Below are 12,951 nucleotides of genomic sequence, written 5' to 3'. Positions count from 1 at the left end.
AAGTGGTGTTCCACAAGGATCGGTACTGGGACCACTGTTGTTCACCATTTACATAAATGATTTGGACTCGGGAATCAGAAATACAATTTCAAAATTTGCAGATGACACCAAATTGGGGGATATAGTTAATACCAAGGAGGATGGCGACAAAATACAGGAAGACATTAATAAACTTGCAGAGTGGACGTGTAATTGACAAATGAATTTCAATATCGGTAAGTGTGAGGTATTATGTTTTGGTAGGAAGAATAAGGGGGCCACATACTGCTAGGATAATAAGAGGCTAAATAGGATAGAGGAACAGAGGGATCTGGAGGGTACAGATACACTAATCACTAAAAGTAGCGACGCAGGTTAATAAGGTCATAAAAAATCCAACCAAGCACTGGGGTTCTTTTCTAGAGGGATAGAATTGAAAAGCAGAGAAGTTATGTTCAACTTGTGTGGAACTTTGGTTAGACCACACTTGGAGTATTGTAAACAGTTCTGGTCTCTATATTATAAAAAGAATATAGAGACACTGGAGAAGGTGCGAAAAAGATTTACAAGGATAATACCAGAACTGAGAGGTTATACCTATCAGGAAAGATTGAGCAGGCTGGAGGTCTTTTCTCTAGAAAAGAGGAGACTGAGGGATGACCTGACAGGGGTCTTTAAGATTATGAAAGGGTTTGATAGGGTAGATGTAGACAAGATGTTTCCACTTGCAGGAGAGACCAGAACTAGGGGCCATAAATATAAGATAGTCACTAATAAATCCAAAAGGGAGTTCAAGAGAAACTTCTTTACCCAGAGAGTGGTTAGAATGTGGAACTCGCTATCACAAGGAGTAGCTCAGGCGAATAGCATTTAAGGGGAAGCTAGATAATCACATGAGGGAGAAAGGAATAGAAGGATATGCTGATAGGGGTTAGATGAAGTAGGGAGGGAGGGGGCTCGTGTGGAGCATAAACACCAGCTTGGACCTCTTGGGCCGAATGGCCTGTTTCTGTGCTGTACAATCTATGTAATTCTATGTAAGCCACTGCTTGTACAGTGCTTTGGAATGTCCTGAGGACATGATAAAATGCCAGTTCTTTCTTTCTTTCTTTCTTATAAGGACTCAACATGCTCAGTTTCTAAGAGGAGTGGCACATCAACCGCAGTATAGGTTGTCAATAATGCTGAAAAGATTGTTGTCAGAGAAGGTGTAACTGGTGGGATCCTTGAGTTACATTAAGAAGGTGGCAGCTAGTGGGCCAATGTCATTAACAATTTGGGGAGTGCCAGCCTTCATGACTAACTGTCTCCACAGCCAATTTGCAATTTGATGTAAGAATTTCTTCTCCCTGCGAAGATGGCTGAAGCAAGTCCATTTTGGATAAGCTACATAATGTACTGATCCCTCATGGCATTAGCTGTCTCCTCTTATCTCAAGGTGCAGTGTGCTTGACCTTTGACCATGTTTTATCTTTTTTCTGATGAAAGGACAACCACGTCTTTTGCCAGCTTGTCTTGGGAGAAATGCAGATGAGGTATTTTTTCTATCCATTTTGCTCTGTGCTGAATGTGTGTGTTGTGGTATTCACTCCTTGCTTATCTTCTCTTTGCTTCTTATCTTTGCCCTACTTGGGCACAATTATGGCAGTTTCTATAGACGCATTAGGTGTAATTTGGGCTGTAGTTTAATGAAATGTGTAAATATGAAGGCATGATTTCAGATCACATGATCCTGGACTCTCGGCAACCTGAGGACTTTTTCTAAGACTGCATTCTAACCATGGAATTTGTTTGATTTATTAGCAAAGGTCAGATGGCATGCTTTTTGTTGTTAGCTGTTTAGCTTGTGTGAGTATCCTTGGGACAGCTCTTTTTACTGTATATTTCAATTACACCTGTGAAGTGGCTCCTTTTGCTGCTGTGAAATCTCCCTCAGAAGACAGCACTTCCGATTTAAACCAGCATCTGAAATCCATCCACAATTTATATTTGCATAGCGCCTTTAACGTAGAAAAATATCCCAAGGTGTTTCACAGAGGTGTAATAATAAAAAAAACAGATGCCGAGACAAATAGGAGCTATTTAGGAGTGGGTCAAAGAGGTGGGTTTAAAGTAGGCGAGGGTTGTGGAAAGGCAGAGCGGTTTAAGGAGGGAATCCCAGAGGATACAAGGCCTGGGCGACTGAAGGCATAGCCGTCAATGGTGGTTTGAAGGGAGAGGTGCAAGAGTCCAGAGTCAGGGGAACAAAGAGTTTGGGGAAGGGGTGATAGGGTTTGAGGCTGTTCCAGCGACAAGGAGGGTTGAGGCCATGCAGGGATCGAAATACAAGGATGAAAATGTTCAATTTGAGGCATTGGAGGACTGGGACCCAATCCAGGTCAGTGAGTACATGTGATCGGTGATCTGGACTTCATATGGGATGGGATATGGGCAGCTGAGTTTTGGATGAGCTGAAGTTTACAGAAAATGGAAGATGGGAGGCTGGCCAAGAGAACATTGGGATAAAAAGTGAAATACTGCAGGTGCTGGAAATCTGAAACAAAAACAGAATACACTGGAGACACTCAGCAGGTTAGACAGCATCTGTTGAGAAAACAGGAGATGGGTCTTTTGGGTATAAACCCTTCCTCAGAACTGGAAAATATTACAGATGAACCACACTTACAAGGGAAAGGGCGAAGGGGGGAAATCAAACAACAAACTCACAGGCAGGAGAAGAAACAGAATGATCTGTAAAGTGTTTAGGTGAGGAACAGGAGATGATTAAAAGGTGGAAGTGATATATGCAGGAGGCAAAAGGACGCACAATGAGAGAAATCAAAGAAATATGGGACATATATATCTGAGAAGAGCTAAAGGGGGTTAGGTTAATGGAATGGGAAGCTGGGTCCAACTGTTCAGGGGTCTGGTGGAAGAAAAAGATAGGTTGACACCAAGGGTGAAGTCCACTCTGCCAGCACAGTGTTCCAATGGGGAGGGGGGGGGGGCATCCCAAACACCAATTCATTCCCCTCCCCCTACCCCCAGAATCGCTGGCACACCCATCCTACATTGCCAGCAACTACTGCCAGAGAGCAAATCTGAGCTCTACCCAAAACATCACATGATTTATGTTCTCTCAAGGGATGGTGCCCAATCTGCTGAATGTTCCCAGCGTTTTCTGTTTTACTTTGTGAGTATTGGAATATTTGAGTCTGAAGATGACCAAGGCATGGATGAGAGTTTCAACAGCAGATGGATCGAGGCAAGGGAGGAGTTGGGCAATGTTCCGGAGATGGAATTCGGCGTCTTTCTAATGGAGAGGCTATGCGGTCAGAAACTCAGCTGAGCTCCAGGACATTGCTGCAGGAGTTCCTCAGGACAGTGTCCTAGGCCCAACCATCTTCAGCTGCTTCATCAATGACCTTCCCTCCATCATAAGGTCAAAAATGGGGATGTTCGTTGATGATTGCACAGTGTTCAGTTCCAATCGCAACCCGTCAGATAATGAAGCAGTCTGAGCCCGCATGCAACAAGACCTGGACAACATCCAGGATTGGGCTGATAAGTGGCAGGTAACATTCGCGCCAGACAAGTGCCAGGCAATGACCATCTCCAACAAGAGAGAGTCTAACCACCTCCCCTTGACATTCAACGGCAATACCATCGCCGAATCCCCCACCATCAACATCCTGGGGGTCACCATTGACCAGAAACTTAACTGGACCAGCCATATGAAAACTGTGGCTACGAGAGCAGGTCAGAGGTTGGGTATTCTGCGGCGGGTGACTCACCTCCTGACTTCCCAAAGCCTTTCCACCATCTACCAGGCACAGGTCAGGAGTGTGATGGAATACTCTTCACTTGCTTGGATGAGTGCAGCTCCAACAACACTTAAAGCTTGACACTATCCAGGGCAAAGCAGCCCGCTTGATTGGCACCCCATCCGCCGCCCTAAACATTCACTCCCTTCACCATCGGCGCACCGTGGCTGCAGTGTGTACCATCCACAGGATGCACTGCAGCAACTTGCCAAGGCTTCTTCAACAGTACCTCCCAAGCCCGCGACCTCTACCACCTAGAAGGACAATGGCAGTAGACACATGGGAACAACACCACCTGCACGTTCCCCTCCAAGTCACACACCATCCCGACTTGGAAATATATCGCCGTTCCTTCATCGTCGTTGCTGGGTCAAGATCCTGGAACTCCCTTCCTAACAGCACTGTGAGAGAACCTTCACCACACAGACTGCAGCGGTTCAAGAAGGCGGCTCACCACCACCTTCTCACGGGCAATTAGGGATGGGCAGTAAATGCCAGCCTTGTCAGCGATGCCCACGTCCCATGAACAAATAAAACTCAGCTTAGGGTTGAATAGGATGTCAACATTGCAAACAATCTGGTCCAACCTGAGACAATGGCCAGGGAGGGCTATGGCATCAATGGCAAAGGTATGGGGTTTGTGGCAGGTTCAAAGGCGATGGAAAGAGATGGACCATTGTGTTCAAGCCACAAAGTGCAAAGCAGTAATCCATTACAAACAAGTCAATTAGCTATTGGGCCCAACCTTCCATCATATTCGGTGGTGAGGACATACACAAAGGTGATGAGCTGGAATTGCTGGGTTTGACTTCAACCATCAAAATGACCCAAGGTGTCCAAATGAGCAGGTTACCAAAGAGCTGGCCAACCTCTGCAAACTTACATAGGAACATTGGAACAGGAGTAGGCCATTCAGCCCCTCGTGCCTGCTCCACCATTTGATAAGATCATGGCTGATCTGTGATCTAACTCCATATACCTGCCTTTGGCCCATATCCCTTAATACCTTTGATTGCCAAAAAGCTATCTATCTCAGATTTAAATTTAGCAATTGAGTTAGTATCAATTGCCGTTTGCGGAAGAGAGTTCCAAACTTCTACCACCCTTTGTGTGTAGAAATGTTTTCTAATCTCGCTCCTGAAAGGTTTGGCTCTAATTTTAAGACTGTGCCCCCTACTCCTAGAATCCCCAACCAGCGGAAATAGTTTCTCTCTATCCACCCTATCTGTTCCCCTTAATATCTTATAAACTTCAATCAGATCACCCCTTAACCTTCGAAACTCCAGAGAATACAACCCCAATTTGTATAATCTCTCCTCGTAACTTAACCCTTGAAGTCCGGGTATCATCCTAGTAAACCTATGCTGCACTCCCTCCCTCCAGGTGCGGTCTAACCAGGGTTTTGTATTGCTGCAGCATAACTTCTGCTCCCTTGTACTCTAGTCCTCTAGATATAAAGGCCAGCATTTCATTTGCCTTATTGATTATTTTCTGCACCTGTTCATGACACTATGTACTATGATCTATGTACCTGAACCCCTAAGTCCCTTTGGACATCCACTGTTTTTAACTTTTTACCATTTAGAAAGTACCCTGTTCTATCCTTTTTGGATCCAAAGTGGATGACCTCACATTTGTCTACATTGAATTCCATTTGCCACAGTTTTGCCCATTCACCTAATCTATCAATATCGCTTTGTAATTTTATGTTTTCATCTACACTGCTTACAATGCCACCAATCTTTGTGTCATCAACAAACTTAGATATGAGACTTTCTATGCCTTCATCTAAGTCGTTGATAAATATTGTGAATAATTGAGGCCCCAAGACAGATCCCTGTAGGACTCCACTAGTCACATCCTGCCATTGTGAGTACCTACCCATTATCCCTACTCTCTGTCGCCTTTCGCTCAGCCAACTTCCTAACCAAGTCCGTACTTTTCCCTCGATTCCATGGGCTTCTATCTTAGCTAACAGTCTCTTATGTGGGACCTTATCAAATGCCTTCTGGAAGTCCATATAAATAACATCCATTGACATTCCCCTGTCCACTACTTCAGTCACCACTTCAAAAAATTCAGTCAGGTTTGTCAGGCACGACCTACCTTTCACAAATCCATGCTGGCTCTCTCTGATTAACTAAAAATTCTCGGGGTGTTCTGTCACCCTATCCTTAATTATAGACTCCAGCATTTTCCCCACAACAGATGTTAGGCTAACTGGTCTATAATTCCCTGGTTTCCCTCTCCTTTCTTAAAAGGCGGAGTGACATGTGCAATTTTCCAATCTAGAGGCACAGTTCCTGAATCTAGAGAAATTTGAAAGATTATAGTTAGGGCATCTGCAATGTGCTCACCTACTTCCTTTAAAACCCTGGGATGGAAACCATCTGGTCCTGGGGATTTGTCACTCTTTAGTGCTATTATTTTCTTCATTACTGTTGCTTTACTTATATTAATGTTATCGAGTCCCTGACCTCGATTCAATATTAGTTTTCTTGGGATTTCCGGCATGCTATCCTCTTTTTCTACTGTAAATATTGACGCAAAGTATTTGTTCAACATGACCGCCATTTCCCCATTGTCAATGACAATATCCCCACTTTCAGTTTTTAAGGGGCCAACACTGCTCCTGACCACCCTCTTCCTAATTTAACTATAAAAGTTCTTCGTATTGGTTTTGATATCCCTTGCAAGTTTCTTTTCATACTCTCTTTTTGTAGTTCTTACTATCTGTTTTGTGACCCTTTGTTGATCTTTGTATCTTTCCCATTCGCCAGGATCTGTGCCATTTTTTGCCTTTTTGTATGCCCTTCCCTTATGGCTTATACTGTCCCTTGTCTCTTTAGTTGTCCATGGCTGTTTTTTTTGGCAAGTAGAGTTCTTGCCCCTCAGAGGTATAAACCGGTTCGGTATCACGTTAAATGTTTCTTTAAACGTCGACTGAACCCCTATATAAACACTAGTGGCTTACTCGTCATCTGTAAATTCATAGTAAGCAGAAAAATGCGCCTTTACTTTGGATGGGAGCTTCCAAATGACATCTTTTATTGCTCAACAGAATTCCAAATTTGTCTGTATAAGGTCAATGTACACCTGGTGTAAATATCAGGTTCAACCATTGCTAATGGGTACTGATATCTACTTTGGAGCCTCTCTATCAGACACAGCTCAGTTTTGCATCCAAACTTGTCTGGATGTCACATCCTGGAAGAACAATCACAGTGCACTCAGCACCCAGCAAATAACTAAACACACTCCCTCATACTGAAGGCATGAATCAATAATGGCAGTTGACCATCTATGATTCATCTTTTCTTGTTCAAGCTTTGGCCCTTTGGAATGTTCTTCCTCAACCTATTGAGGGTTTTGTTTCTGGCAGTTCATTTAAGAGTTGCGAAAATAGTTGCTTATTGAAAAATAAATCTATGAATCCATGTCATTGTGTTGGGATCAGTCATAGCAGTATTTTAACTTTAATGTGTACATGTGTTGTATTTGTTCTGTTTAGTGCTTTAAAGAAGTTTAAAAAGATTTGTTGAACATATGCATGAAGTGTTTCGGGACTGTATAAACCAATATACAGATTGCTAATAATTTGCATGATTAGTTGTCACATTCCTTCGGATGACTGAACTTAACTGCCACCAATAAAATAAAATGTGAAAAGAAAACTGTAAATCAGTTACAAATGGGCTATGGAAGGAGAGAGAGAGACTATAAATTGACTTAATAGCTATACACACAATGATTCCACCTCATGGCTTTTATTTCCCGTCTATGTTATTGCAAAAGTAATGCTTAATTCCCAGCTAAACACAACTCCCTTTTATTCTTACCTATAATCTATTTAGGTAACAGTGAAGGACAGAGCCTGATTGTATTGGAGGTTACATCAAGCCAGTGATGTTTATGACAATACTCAGTACCAAAACGACTGGCATGGTTTAAAACAAATTGTAGATACTTTTGAGTTGCTGTTGGATTCCATATCTTAATCCACAAATGAAAAATCTATTGCTGTTTCCAAATTAAAATGTTAACAATTCCCTGAACTTTTAACTATGAGGCTGAATGGTTTTCAGAAGATTAAAATTAGAATGACAAATAAATTATTCAAGCAACAGGCAATTTCCTCGTGTAGAGTGCCATTCAAAAATCGAAATTCAGAGTGAGCTTACTGGTTTTACAACATTACAACAGCCGATCGCAATATTGATATTGTGAACAGTGATGCCTCTTACACACTGCTCTGCAAGCAGTGAAAATCCTGCTTGTTATGCTTGTTTTAACATAGGACTATGTCACCTTGTTGTTTGTTTCCTTGAGGGTGTGTGGTCCAGTTTACAAACATTTGCAGGCCTTGCACCATCCATGACTGATTGGTGGGTGCTCTTGCAGTGGGCTGGAGATGTCCACCTCAGTTGGTTGGTTGGTGCTCTTGCAGTGGGCTAGAAATGGCCACCTCGGCTTATTGTCCCCACGCGCATCACCTTCCAAGACCAGAAGAAACTCACCGCCCCTGCAGTAGGTGAACGCAAGTGGAAGGCGCAGCCTTGAAGCTTGAACCCTAAACCGTCGGCTTGGGAAACAAGTCTAGAAGGCTTCCAGCATCATGTGGCCTGTTTATCCCACATAGTTCTGAAACTAAATGGTTTGGGTTTGTAACATTTTAGTTGTGCACGGGCAATGGGATGAGCATGAATGCGTTTCTTTATGCATATAAATGGACTTGGCCAAGTTTGCATCATATTCCTTCTCTATCACTTGGAAATGGTGAAATGGGAGAAGTTACTGAATAATGAGTGGCAGTACTGCATGAAAGTTCCCTCAAGCCAGATGTTGAAAAGAAATGACAGACTTTTATACTTAGAAAAATTGGAAAGAAGTCAAAAACTTTGACAAAGTTAACCCTGTCTAACCTAAATTCAGATATTTATGTGTAAAAAGACTCTCTCTCTCTCTCTCTCTCTCCCCCTGGAGGTGTGGAAAATACGTCCACAATGAAGATGCTCTCCTGACCCTGGACGACTTTCACGCCCTGGGGTCATTTAAGTACAAGAGGCCTGTGCTGTGAAGCCCTGCCAAAGTGGGAGTGAGGTTTAGTCCCAGAGGCCTGCCACGGTGTGGGGGAGGAGGCAGCCTCTGTGCTGTCTGCCAAAACTAAATTTGCAAAGGAAACTTACGGGGCCTCCCCCTCAGGCTGTGCAATGTCATGGTCTCTAAGCACTTTCACTGGCCCAGACTCCAACAGGGGCCCTGTGCCGAAAAGGATGTGAATCGAGGGAAACATGCTGGAGGGTGTATTTCTCCAATTTACATATAATCGGCATCCTGTTCCACCTGTCCACATCCACCGATAGGTTGGCAGGGATTGCTGGGGTGCAGAATGCCTGCACAAAACGAAATGTTACAAACCCAAACCACTTAGTCTTCGAAATATGTGAGATAAACAGGCCACATGCTGCTGGAAGCCTGCTAGACTTGTTTCACAAGCTGACAGTATGCGTGTGTGTCTTTTCATATATACGCATATGTGCACATGTGCACAGATACACACACATATGTGCACACAGCATAGACACACATCGACCTGCTGCCCTCCTGCGATGTTCAGCATTTGCTCCTTTTCTCCTCTGTGAAGTGTCTTGAAACATTATTCTGTGTTAAAGATGCTGTATGAATATTGTATAGGTTATAGAGGTTCTTTGAATCACAGAATGTTACAGCACAGGACCAAGCCATTCACCCCATCAAGTCTGTGCCAGTGCTGTTCTCTCCATGACCCACCTAGTCTAAACTCACCCTCCTGCTCACCCCCTGTGCCATTCAATACAGTATTTCTCTTTATCCAGCAATTGTCTAATTATCGTTTTAAAGATTTGATGGACTTTGCTTCAACAATGGTTTGTGGCAGAGAATTACACTTTCTAACTATGCTCTATGCAAAGAAAACTTTTCTATCATCACTGGCATAATGAATAGTCTGGGAAGGTTATCACTGTACGACCAGTTAACCCAGTCATTATTCCCTTGATCATTATTACTGCTCCTTAATGAAATTACTCAGTTAGATTCAACGAGTGGTGAATTATAAGCGCATGAATTTCTGAGAACACCAATGAGGCTACGCAAACTCATTTCTTTTTAAGTTTACCCTCTCCCGCTTTTAGTTTACTTCCCTCTTGCACTGAAGGCACTGACTCATTCTGGGACATGGTCGTACAAGCGCTGGAAACCCTCCAGTGCCTCACCCAAGTGCTCCAGCTTATTGTGTGACCAGCCTTTGAGTGGTGGAAGTTACTTGACCGTGGAGAACATCACAGCCTAGTCCTCCTCTCTCCACACACATACACGCAAACACACACGTGCACACGCGCACTTTACCAATTGTGACAGGATAGAGTTCACGGTGATAACAGGGAGGTCAGTTCTAAAGTCCTTGCTCCTACAGTCGATCAGCTGCCTCACCAGAGCCTTTGGATCAAAGTTGTGTACTTCCTATTCAGTTCGCCTCAGTTCCGCAGTTGGCAATTGAATAATAGGCAGAGCCTGTGCACGATCTTTTCATCTTGATGATGTCCTTGATGGGCATCATCAAAAAGGGATTATCATTCAACTATGTCGGCTGAAATTTCTAATTTCTTTCCCAGAAGAATCGGAACTCAAACCACTTCAGCCACCCTGACCTATTTCATAATGTTTAGTTTGAAATTATGAATGTGCCACCACCAAAAACCATTTTGGAACGAGCGTAGATATTGACAGTCTGAAGAGAAACATCAGCAACCAGAGAAAATGATTGAAGTCAGGCTGGGGACCTCAGCTCCAGATCGCTGACTGTTATGGCTGGAGTTGCTCTACTTCTAAGAGTCGTCTAGCTCTTTGTCCTGTGTGGACACATAATATAAAACCCCAGGGACTCTTCACTGTCTGGAAGAGCCGAAAAATGTCAGTGTCATAAGCTGTTCAAGGACATTAGACAGGACTTGAATCAGGAACGTTTTGAATACAAGCAGGCTACAAAAAGGCATCCATGGAAGGAAACACTGAGAAATCAGGAAAATCTCTCGATCGTAGAAAGTCATGTAATCAAACATGAAGGAGAGCTTTGAGGGGCAGCGTGATTTATTTACCAGTTCATTAATTCAAGGTAAGGTCTACTTTTCGTTCCGCTGAGTGATGATGAACTGAAGCTTGACACGTACTGAAACGTATTAAAAACACATCTGGCAGCCAACTGAATGGCCAGGTTGCGGTTTTAAAAGGAAGTCACCTATAAAAGAAATAAATAACCTCACTAGGACTAGTGAGGAATATAATAATGGCTGAACGATCCCGCAAACCTGACATTGATTGTGGGTGGTTCAAAATAAAAGTCAGATGAGGAAGGCCGACTGTGGTGATGTGCCTCCCAGCACTTGAGAAAAAAACCTGCTGCTGAATAGATACGGCATTAATTTTTAACACCCTAAGGGAGGAGGTCACCACATCAATTGACTACCACGTTCTGGTATGCATGTTTTTTAGAGGCTTTGCATATTATGTCATGACTTTCACTGTAATTAAATATTAATGACATGTAATGCAGGTTGACTTAGAAGTACAAATATAATCCAGAATTAAATGTTCACAAATGTGCTGCTCACATCTTCACTAAGATGAAAATCACGGCTGAATCTTCAAACAACAAATGACTAGTTAGGTCTTGGGATGAGGAGAAAGGCAAATCATAAAGTTTGGAGCAAAGGCTTCTGGAATTGGGAATCCATCTGTTCCTATTCAGGCTTTTCCCCAACACCTTTTACTTGGCCTAACATCAGTTACCCCAAGCAGACCGCGTCTCTCGCAAACTGAAACCAACATTCTTTACACCCCGCTGCGAAAGAGGCCCACTGTGTCCCTGTCATTCGGGAAAACGCACACAATGCTGGCCGGCTATACACGGGAAAATAGAACAAAAACATAGGCAGAACACTCCACAGCACCGACTGGTACTTTACAATGCATATAAATAAGAGGACTGATTGAAAGAGTTGTTGTTCTACCCGCTCCTCCGAATACTTCCAAAAACACCCAGTTTCCGCTTGTGGAATTCAGTGTAAACAGAACATGTTTTGGTGAAGTGAGCAGAATTGCTGAGCACTAGAACGTTTGGGGTTAGAGATTTTTCCCTTTGAAGTTACAAGCAATGTAGCAAATAATGGGTTCATGACTTGGGAATGTCACAATGGGCGTCAAGTCAATCTGAGAGTGATGAAGGCCATTTGTATTGCAGCCTAGCTGATTCATCATCCACATACTAACTTTACTAAAGAATAAGGGGAAATTTTGGAAAGACATCTGAGGGATACACCAAGCCGACGCCATTTTAATATAGAGTTACATGTTACTTAAAACTATATAAAACCAAAGACAAGAATTCCTATTTTTGTCACACCCTTATCGAGGGGTCACAAAACTGTCAGTACCATTCCAGGGTGCAATGCATGGCCCCTTAACAAAAGACTCAGGACACTCAAAGAAATACCTTCAGTACCAAAATGTAGACATCACATGCAGGAGTTATAATTCTTCTCTAAATACCCCACCCACACCTTGAGACAGCAGGAAACACTGAATGCCCAAAGCCTCAGAGTGTACAAAATATGACAGGTTCTGTAAAAACTATCTTACTCTAACTGTGATAAAAATGCAACATTTATGCCTGTCTCGGTTTGGCTTGGTGGCTGTCCCTTTAAATCCAGTTATAATACATTCAGGGGCCAAAATTCCTCGGACCTGCTGGCTGCCGGTATTGTTCTGGCATAGGATAACTGGGCATTCAGGAGGCAAGAGCTGTGAGGATTCAGGTGGAGGTGGCGGGGTGCGGACACCATCTCACCAGCTCAGCCTCTTTCCTGAAACCGTGGCCTTCTATGGGGCAGACAAAACTGTCACCCACCCCCACCTCCAGCAGGAATTCCCTTCCGTGTGTTGTTGGGGCAGAGACCTTGGGGCCGATTTTCGGATGGCCGAGCGGGTGCGTTGTGGGGGGGGGGGGGGGGGGGCTCCTAAAATGGTGGAATCCCGGAGCGGGTTCGGAACCTGGCTCCACCCGCGGACTTCCGGGTTCCCCAGTGACGCGTTCAGGTGTGCGCGCAGCTCCCGAATGCGGGACTCCCACCGG

Source organism: Heptranchias perlo, chromosome 9 (genome assembly GCF_035084215.1).
Source record: "Heptranchias perlo isolate sHepPer1 chromosome 9, sHepPer1.hap1, whole genome shotgun sequence".
NCBI classification, from domain to species: domain Eukaryota; kingdom Metazoa; phylum Chordata; class Chondrichthyes; order Hexanchiformes; family Hexanchidae; genus Heptranchias; species Heptranchias perlo.
The sequence above is the reverse complement of the archived record's forward strand: the minus strand, read 5'-3'. Positions refer to the sequence as shown.